Here is a 10253-nt window from a genome sequence, read left to right as displayed (position 1 = left end):
CAAGGATTACACAGCGCAACAGTTTTTTGTCTCAAGAGCAAACTTATGTGTCTCTGGCAGATTTTGGGCCGCTGAATCCGAATCCAGGCTCAGATTTACTCAGGCACGTCACAATTTTGAGCTATAGGCCTAAATTTATACGGCAAAATATGCGATTTTGAGCTTTTTTGACTGCAAGCCATTAAGCATGGAATTATATATTTTTAGCAATTAAAGGATTGATTGGTCAATTAACATCTAAATTAACGACTCATGTAAAATATTTCGATTTACCAAATGAAATTTGATAGATTTAGGCATTTTATGTCAATACGTAAACTTGCATGCAACTTTTGGAGGGTGACTTGTATGGGAAATATCGTAACATAAATCGCCCAAAACAATCAAGTTAGATTTGGTAAAACGAAATATTTTGCATGAGTCGTTAATTTAAATGATAATTGACCAATTTATCCTTTGATTGCTAAAAAAATAGACTTCCATTCTTAATGGCTTGCAGTCGAAAAAGCCCAAAATCGCATATTTTGCCCTATAAATTGAGGTATAGCTCAAAATTGTGACGTGTTGGAGCCAATCTGAGCGCGGATTCGGATTCAGCAGCCCAAAATCTGTCAGAGACACATGAGTTTGCTCTTGAGACAGACCAAAAAGTAAAATAATTTTTGTTTCGCTGTGTTAGGGTAAATGCACTAGTCTTCGCCCCCTCCCTAGTTTTCGCCACCCTAATAAAACATTCCAAATTTTTGTGATTAATTAGGTACATTGTTGTTTGTTTTTCAAAGTATCTGAGAGAGCAAATAAAAATCAATCTTGTGCACTAATGATATTCCACAAAACCCATAACTTAATCTATCGAATTAGCGATTGAGAAATAGTCATGGCAATGATGTATGTTTTTTTTTCAACGCAATGCAAACAGTAGCGATAGTCAGAACCTGGGAAGACATGCAAAATCAACTCTTCCAACCCAAAATAATGAACATTGATAATCATACAAGTCTTAGGAATACACAGCAGGTTATTTATTCAGCTAAATTGATAAAACTTATCAATTTTTAGCTAGTTTTATAGGTGGCGAAAATTAGAGCACAAAATTTTAAGTTTCCAATTTTCGCCCCTGGCGAAATCCCTTGTCCCGTTCTATTTGTATTGCGTGATTCAGTTTTCGCCCCTCCCTTTCTCGTACTGAAATCGGGTGTGGAGATAACGGATGAGGTGAAGTTGATATTTGTGAGGTAGGGGAAAGTGGGGCAAAATGCACCATTTATGCAAGCGTGGTCATTCTAATCTATTTCATGAGTGTCTTCTGTGATTTTTTGGCCACTGAATGCGAAGGTCGATTTGATGCGACGTCTTGCTGTCATCGTTGCAAAAAAGGAAGAGAGCGAAAATGAAATTCGAACGAGCCAGCCAGAAAAGCACGTGCCAATCAGTCACTTTGGCACATTTGACTGTGAAGTCAGGTGTGAAGGCAAAAACGGGCGATTTTTGGAACTGTTCGTGGTACGAACGTTCCAACCCGTCGTGTTCTATAAGGGAATGTCCACACAATCTATTTTGGAGAATAGTTTACTATTTTGAATAAAAGACGATAATTTTTGGTTCACGTGACGCAAATTTACCGAATCAAATAAATAAATGAGGAGTCTAGATGTAAGTGACCTTTTTGTCCAATAGAAAAATCCAAAAGTCAAACTTTTCTAAACTTGTTTAAAACTATGTTCACGTTGATGAGAAGAAATACAAAACATGGGAGAGAAAATGGAATTGATTTTGAGAGACTTTGCATGGGGTGAACAATTGGTTTTAAATTTCGCGCCTCTTTTACTCACGAGGGTTTATTACTAACACTCTATTATTCAAACTCTCTGAATTAAATTTTGGGTGTTGGAAAATTTTACGGGGCAAAATGTCCGCCGGCATTTTTTTTTAGCTAGTAATGAAATGTAACTTCCATTCAACTCGCATTTAACTATTCGCAACAGCTATGAAAGATTACAGACACTTGTGGTAGTTAATCGATCATTTCAATCGCTTGAATTCCATGAATTCCACACATTAATTAGAAAATCTTATATAATCTATAATAATATTTCTGGCGTTTGATTGAAATAAGTCTTAAGTTTGTTGTGATTCTTATGCAGATTGGACTTATTCAAATCGAACGACAGATTTGTTAGGCACACTCATTTTAGATTCACAAAATCCCTGCATTTTTTAAACTTTCTCCAAGATCCACACAGCCAAGTACTAAGTAAAAAACAATATTACAGATCCCTCAGCAACTTTGACAGTTTATAATCAGATTCAGCAATTGTTTTTCTTTTCTGAGAATCAGCTAACAAACGTCATTTTTTTACTATTATCGCAGTGAGTTTGCTTTACAGTCAGCAGCTGTGCGAGTACTGCCGAATTCGCAAATATTGTTATATCTAGTGTAAGATTTCAAAATAAGTAGCCCTAATAGATATTTTTTCTTGACGTAATTTATGGATGTTCCCCTTAAGTTATGTAATGCAAAAAATCCATTTCAAAATCATCCCTTTCATTCTAATTTTTTGCATGGGACGTCAAGAAACCACCCACTTCGCTCCGCAAAGCGTGACGTAATTTGTGTGCGTACCCCATTAATACGTAATTTTTAGTTAGCCAAGTTTTCTATTTTACAATCTATCTATTGATCTATGTATGTATTGTTTCATTCTGGTAATTTCCTAACTAACATTTATTGTGAATGTAAACGTCAACAAAGCGTCCTCAATACGGCTTGATGCTGAGTTACTGTGTTGTACATATAGATGGAAGCTTCTATGCAAGCCCTATACCAATGAATCTGGCGAACTTAATCAGCATGTATATGCTGTGCGAGAAGCTTCTATGCCACTATGTCATAGCTCTTTTCTCGGCTCCTATGTAACCACTAACTGAATAATATCTTGAGAAGGCGCTTTTTCAGCCTTTTCGCAGTTGTTAAATAATAGTTATACGACATCCCCAAATTAAACGTTTAAGAATAATTAGGTTATGGATACCGTGACGCAATACATGTGGAACTGGAATTATCACTTTTAAAATTGAATAATTAAAGTACTTGCCGCTATTTGGAATCGAACTCCCGATCTCCGTATCCACTGGTCCCGATGATGTCCTCGCTGCCACACTGCTATATATAAATAACATAGAAAATAGCCCGTTTTGTTTTACTCCAGACAAGGCTTCATAATTGTGCCACAAGTAACCTTTCCCAACTTCATCTTGCTGCAAAAGCTTGTGAAACGTCAAACGTAATAATGTTTACATTGAACAAGCTGTGTGATTGCGCCAACAGATTCTTCTTCACAGCTTCTAGCTGAAAGAGTGTTCTTTAAACGGCTACGAAGCGCTGCTGTTTTGTGTTTCGGTAACATTACAAAACGTACTGTATAAAAGCAGCTGTTGTAGTGGCTGGGACTCTTACTCGATTTGCACATCTTCCGGAAAATCTTCCGGCATTGAATTAAAGTGCAATAAAAGCAACCCAAATAATTTCACACCACAGAGATGGATAGCTGTAAAGAATTTGTGTAGTAGCTATATATCCCGCTTAAAGTTTGTTTTGACAATAATGTTTACATCCGACAAGCCATGTTGGTAAACCAACAACGTAATGAAATCACATAACGGCCTTTAAAGCGCTGCTGGTTTGGGGATTTGTCAGTATAACGAATTGTACTGTATAGAAGCAGCTGTTTTGTTAGTGGGGACTCCTATTCGATGTGTTCAAGTTTTCACATCTTCCGGAAAATCTTCCAGAGTTGGAATAGAGTGGAGTAAAGGCAGCCCCAGTGACAAGCAATGGATTTCTGAAAACTGAGTTTGGTAGCTGGATGCGGTGCTTGTTTTGCAGTCGTGTATTAGCTTATGCTTTATATTTGACTAGCTTTCCTTTTATTCAGCGTTGACTGCTTTTACTCGATGGTTACACAACAGAAAGCAAATGACTGAAGCTTATAGCGCTGAAAATGTTAGTTGGGTTATACTCAAGGAGGCGAATAATATGCATACAGGAAATCATTTTTTTTCTTGATTTTCCAGACGGTAGCTTGCTTTAGATAACTCAAAAACGTAGAAGACAGTACTAAGCTTGCCGGAATAATTCGTATTCAATAAAATTTTAAGGATAGCCATGATCGAATTGAGGAAAACTTATAAGCAACTGTAGGGGGCGAAAATTAGAGCGGAGGTGGGGCGAAGATTGGATTTTGGGGGGCGAAAAATAAATCACAAATCAATGTTGAAAATTGTTATTTTAATGTATTAAATCTTCATTTAATGGTACTTTTGAGCTGGGTTATCACTGATTGAAAGATAATTAGCAAGAATCACCAAAGAAACATAGATATTATCGAAAATATATGTTGAAACTCAATAATTTGGATAATTCAATGCTTTAGGGGGGCGAAATCTAGTGCTTTTACCCTACCGAAAACTAAATCTATGTGCTACCTGTCTTCTACTTCCTCGTCTTGGCGTAACGTTCACAGTGGAACAAAGCTTAGCTTAGTGTTACATGAGCTGAGCACGTCCGCAGTTATAAACTGAGAACATCCTCAGCCAATGACTATATTGCAAGTGTATATCGTGTGGCAGGTACGAAGATACTCTATGCCCAAGGTAGTCGAGGATATTTTCATAACGAAAAGTTTCTGGATCGACCCTCAGCAAGGTCATGCTGAATATCCCGCCTTTACAGCACGCAAAATAATCCGTTACGAAAATCGTCCACACTCAGTCACGAATTCAAGAACAGGCCAGATTTCCATTTACGATTATACCTACACCATGAAAAAAATGCACGATTTTGAGAACATAGTTCCGCCGCACATAAGTACGTAACGCCTCCGTAACGGAACGCATGGCGCCATTCGAGGAACAATGATCTCAAAATCGTGAAGAAAGTTCCCGGATAAGAAAATTCAGTTCATGGATTTACGAGGTAAGATCACGGCAATCAGAACTTAGTTCACGGTCTGTTTTGGTTTTTTACAGCGGCAAGCACTCAGTTCATGGAAGTCAGATTTGTTTTCACAAAAATAGGAACCCGTGACACATGTTCAGTAGCCTGTTTAATGGATGTCGGAACACTTTTGAGCATAAAGTATCGAATAATATTTGAAAGGTGGTACACATTTTCCACGGCAACTGGAATGAATTATCGTGATTGTGTGGACACTGTAGCAGCGCACAATTTCGTTGCATTTTTACTGCAGCCAACTTACCAATCACGTAAAATCCTAGTAGTGGTAAAAAGCACACAAACCGCGTTCTCGTATTCCGGTAACACTGAATTCACCTTTTTCACAATAGCACTGCGATGAAAGCTCATTTATTTGGTATTTTCGCAAGTCTTGACAATATTATTTCATTTTTTACACAGTACGCAGTTTTCACTCTTGGAACTTTTGTGTTTCCATCTTTCTCAGGCAGCACCAAATGACAGATCGCATGAATGTTTTTCACGCAAACAGGAACAAAATCCTAAAAGCCGTTCGTCGAGTTCTCGATAGCGTGATTTTGTTGTTTGATTTCCCTAGCGTTACGAATGGAGCAGTGTAGTTGAGTAGACAAGAACTGCGTTCTCAGATTTGTGATCATTTTCGCAACAGAAGAGCGCTTTAAATCATGTTTACGCGAACTAAGTCACAAAATCAAAACAGCAGTAGGTTCTGATGTTCGTGACTTTTTATTCGCGTTTATCGGAACCGATTTTTCAGCGTGAGCTGCGACTGCAGGGGTCATGTCTTCTGTTACTTATCTCTGTCGGTAGTGTGCGCTTTTGATTTATTGCTGGCAAGCGGGAGCAACCAGAATGCAATCTGACTTTACACCGTGACGTTACTGGACGAGTAACGACGACGCGGGTGGCTGGGATTTACCATGCCTACTGGGATCACTTGATGTGCCGTGCGTCATTGTCCACTGTTCAATAAGTCGACATGAATCTACTGTCACACATCCACCCTCCTCTCAGGAATAAAACGTTTTTTTTTTGAAAGAAAACGTTGCTTTTTTTTTACTGGCCATCTTCCATGGCAAATAATAGGATTGCATTTTTTTGTATCAAAGTCCTTTCAAAAAATGGTGATGAAATAACGAAGAGGTGTGAACTATTTGAACAAAATTTTCAACTCTTGGTACTCGCTGGCTCTAACTTGTAGATGCAACATTTTATACGCTAACCTGATTGACAAATCCTTCTGTTCGAGAGCACCAAAGCATTGAAATATTTCTACCCGGTTTCACATTCATTTCCCTACAACATTTATTTCAAATAACTACGCAGAATTCACCAAAATTGTAGGTTTTCGGTAGCATTTAGAGCCAATCACAGGAAATCTACATCCTCTTTCATCAGAGGCGGTATAGACTAATGAAAGGGGAGGATCCATAGCAATAAGTTGTTCAATGAAGAAGCTCTCTGTGATAGACAGTCGCACCATAGACTAATATCAAGACCTCGATGTACCAAAGAAAACCATTAAATTTTCTGTGTCCAGTCCGGTACCCAATTAATATTCATTACCGTGTATTTTTTTTTCGTGTAAATTGCCTTTTATGTAAATTATATTTAGCGTTTTACACCGATCTGACAGCTCGGACAGTAAGGGACTAAACATAAATTACGTAAGTGGGTACCGAGGATTGTTCACAATCTGCGAACTTGACTGCGGAAAAAAAATCGCGACCATGACGCCGCTGGTCGCACTACGTGTCCGCTCACTGAAATCTGCCTTTTTTGTAAGATTTATTATATTCGCTGCATAAAGACTTGATTTTTAAGTCTGTGCATCACAACATTTTCTTGTTTTTTTTTTCGAAAAATGTACGTAGTACGTAGAACTTCAGCGAATTTCGTTTGCATTTGTAAGTTATGGGACCTAACCTGGTGACGCATTCCGTAAAAGGCCATATTTGCAACTGCATACGCCTTTTAACTTCACGGGAAAATACGCACGTGTCACAAGTGTTCCAAGATAAACAAATTCTTCAATAACTTCAAACATATTCCCATCAATCACTAGCTCTATACTAACACTACTTGGCCTGCCTCTGTCTCTACCCGAAATCATGTACGTCCTCTTGGTAGAATTAGTCGTCAAGGCTATCCTTACTGTCTCCCTCTTCAGGGGAGCATAGGCTTCCTATTCTGCCCTGCGATCGATACCGATAAGATTAATATCGTCCACAAAGCCGAGGTAGTGCAAATCAATGAACAGGTAGTGAGTATGCAAGTTATACTCCCGAAATTTATCTAAGATCACACGCTGATTAATCATTTGATTTGTCGTTGATCGACCAAACCAGCCTAGAATTAAGCGACGAAGGACTTCTCAAGGATTCTCAGTCTGTTGAACAGGACACGCGACAGTATCTTACACGCCGCAACTGACCACAAAACAGAAAAACACAACAATTGCTCTGTTTCCAAAACTCTTGCTGAATCAAAGTTGTGCACTCCCAGATGTAGTGAAAACTGTTATTATTGTCACTATTAAGTGCATACGCACGGAGGACTGAACGCACGTAGCGACTGTAAAGTCGCTAAAACATTTTTGTTCTTGTCGTCAAAAGACAATTTCAAGGTTGCGGTCATCCGGACGCGCTGTGGACTATTCTTTTTGTGTCCATGAGAAAGTTATGAGGGTGCGGTCATCCGGACACGCTGTGAACTGGGATGCGGTCATCCGGACACGCTGTAGACTTTTTTTGTCACCAAGAGACAATTTCAAGGGTGCGGTCATCCGGACGCGCTGTGGACTATTTTTTTTATTGTCGCCAAGAGACAATTACAAAGATGCGGTCATCCGGACGCGCTGTGGACTATTTTTTTTCGCCAAGAGACAATTATTAGGGTGCGGTCATCCGGACACGCTGTGGACTGGGGTGCGGTCATCCGGACACGCTGTAGACTTTTTTTGTCATCAAGAGACAATTTCAAGGGTGCGGTCATCCGGACGCGCTGTGAACTATTGCTTTTTTTTTTGTTGCCAAAAGACAATTATTAGGGTGCGGTCATCCGGACACGCTATGAACTGGGGTGCGGTCATCCGGACACGCTGTAGACTTCTTTTTTTGTCACCAAGAGACAATTTCAAGGGTGCGGTCATCCGGACACGCTGTGAACTGGGATGCGGTCATCCGGACACGCTGTAGACTTTTTTGTCACCAAGAGACAATTTCAAGGGTGCGGTCATCCGGACGCGCTGTGGACTATTTTATTATTGTCGCCAAGAGACAATTACAAAGATGCGGTCATCCGGACGCGCTGTGGACTATTTTTTTCTGTCGCCAAGAGACAATTATAAGGCTGCGGTCATCCGGACGCGCTGTGGACTATTTTTTTATGATGCAATGAAACTTCGGTCACGCTAGTGAACATTCATTTTATATTTCGTGGAAGAACGAGACTCACGACCACGATTCGGTTGGTGAATATTTCAATTTTACTTTGAAACTGATTACAGATTACAACATTTACATATTATTTCAACCATCCATTATGCTTATTTCACACAAGACAGTTTGTTCAGCCCATTGAAATAATCTAGATAAGAAATAAGGTGCAAAACATGAAAGCTTTTTCTTTTTAATAATTTAATGCAGGGGATTATAACCCCAACAAAGGAATATTTTGTGTAAGCAGCTCTCAATATTATATGTGCACAAAACATTTTTTGCCTTTCTCGTACACTAAGTGTACTGGAAAGGCTATATGTTTACTCCAAAAACGACTTTTTGATAGAAGGCTCGGAGGGTCAAGTCACATATACCAATCAACTCAGCTCGACGAATTGAGGTGATGTCTGTGTGTGTGTATGTGTGTGTGTGTGTATGTGTGTGTGTGTGTATGTGTGTGTACAAATAAACTCACATCATTTTTTTGCAGTAAACCTCAACCGATTTTAATGACCGACGGTTCATTCGACGCGGAATCTGGTCCCATTGTTTCCTATTGAAAATGGTTCGGACCGGTCCAGCCATTCCGGAGTTATGGCCATTTACGTGTTCCGGAGCAGTACCCTTGGAAGGGGCCATACATAAAAATGTAACAAACACATACATGCGACACATCAAACTGCGGCATTTTGGATAATCTGATAAACAGTAAGCAAGAAAACAGTCTCAGACCATATCTGAACCGGTAGTGTTCCGGAACCGGTTCCGGGAGTTCCGCCGAAAGTGGCCAAATATAAAAGTGAACCAAATCCATGCATGCGACACATCAAATTGCGGCATTTTGGATAACCTGATGAACAGTCAGCAAGAAAACAGTCTCAGACCATATATGAACCGGTAGTGTCCCGGAACCGGTTCCGAGAGTCCCGCAGGAAGTGGCCAAATATAAAAGTGAACCAAATCCATGCATGCGATATATCAAAGCGCGACTTTTTTGATAACCTAATGAAAGGTTGGCATAAAAAAAGACTCAGACCATATCTGAACCGGCAGTGTATCGGAACCGGTTCCGGATGTCCCGCTGGAAGTGGTCATATATAAAAGTGATCCAAACCCATGCATGCGGCACATCAAACTACGGCATTTTCGATAGCCTGATAAGCAGTTAGCAAGAAAACAGTCTCAGACCTTATATGAACTGGTAGTGTTTCAGAACCGGTTCCGGGTGTTCCGCCGGAAGTGGCCGTATATAAAAGTTGACAAAACTCTTGCATGCGGCAAATCAAATCACGGCTTTTTCGACAACTTGATGACCGGTTGTTGAGGAAGTAGGCTAAGACCACATTATGGACTGTCACTAGTGCCGAAACTAGTTCCCTCCGAAAGAGGCTAAATATAAAATTGAACCAAACCCATGGCTTTTTTGATAACCTAATAGACTTTAGCAAGCAAATAGGCTCAGACTATTTAAGAGACTATCGGTAGTGTTTCGCAACCGGTTCCGGGCCGGAAGTGACACCAAACCCATACATGCGATACCTTAAATCACGGCTTTTTAGGTAACATGATGAACAGTTGCAAGAAAATATACGCAATCCCTATCAGTGTGTTACGGAACTGATTACGGGTGTCCCGCCAGAAATGATCAAATGTAAAAGAGAACCAATACATGCGACATATCGATGACTTATTCAGTAACAAGATAAACGGTTAACCAACAAATAATCTCAGACCGTATTTGGAAGAACCGGTAGTGTTCCAGAACTGGTGACAAGACCAGTAACGCGTCGGAAGTGGTAAAATATAGAAAGGAACTA

The sequence above is a fragment of the Aedes albopictus genome, chromosome 2 (genome assembly GCF_035046485.1).
Source record: "Aedes albopictus strain Foshan chromosome 2, AalbF5, whole genome shotgun sequence".
Lineage (NCBI taxonomy): Eukaryota > Metazoa > Arthropoda > Insecta > Diptera > Culicidae > Aedes > Aedes albopictus.
This window is presented reverse-complemented; position numbering follows the sequence as displayed.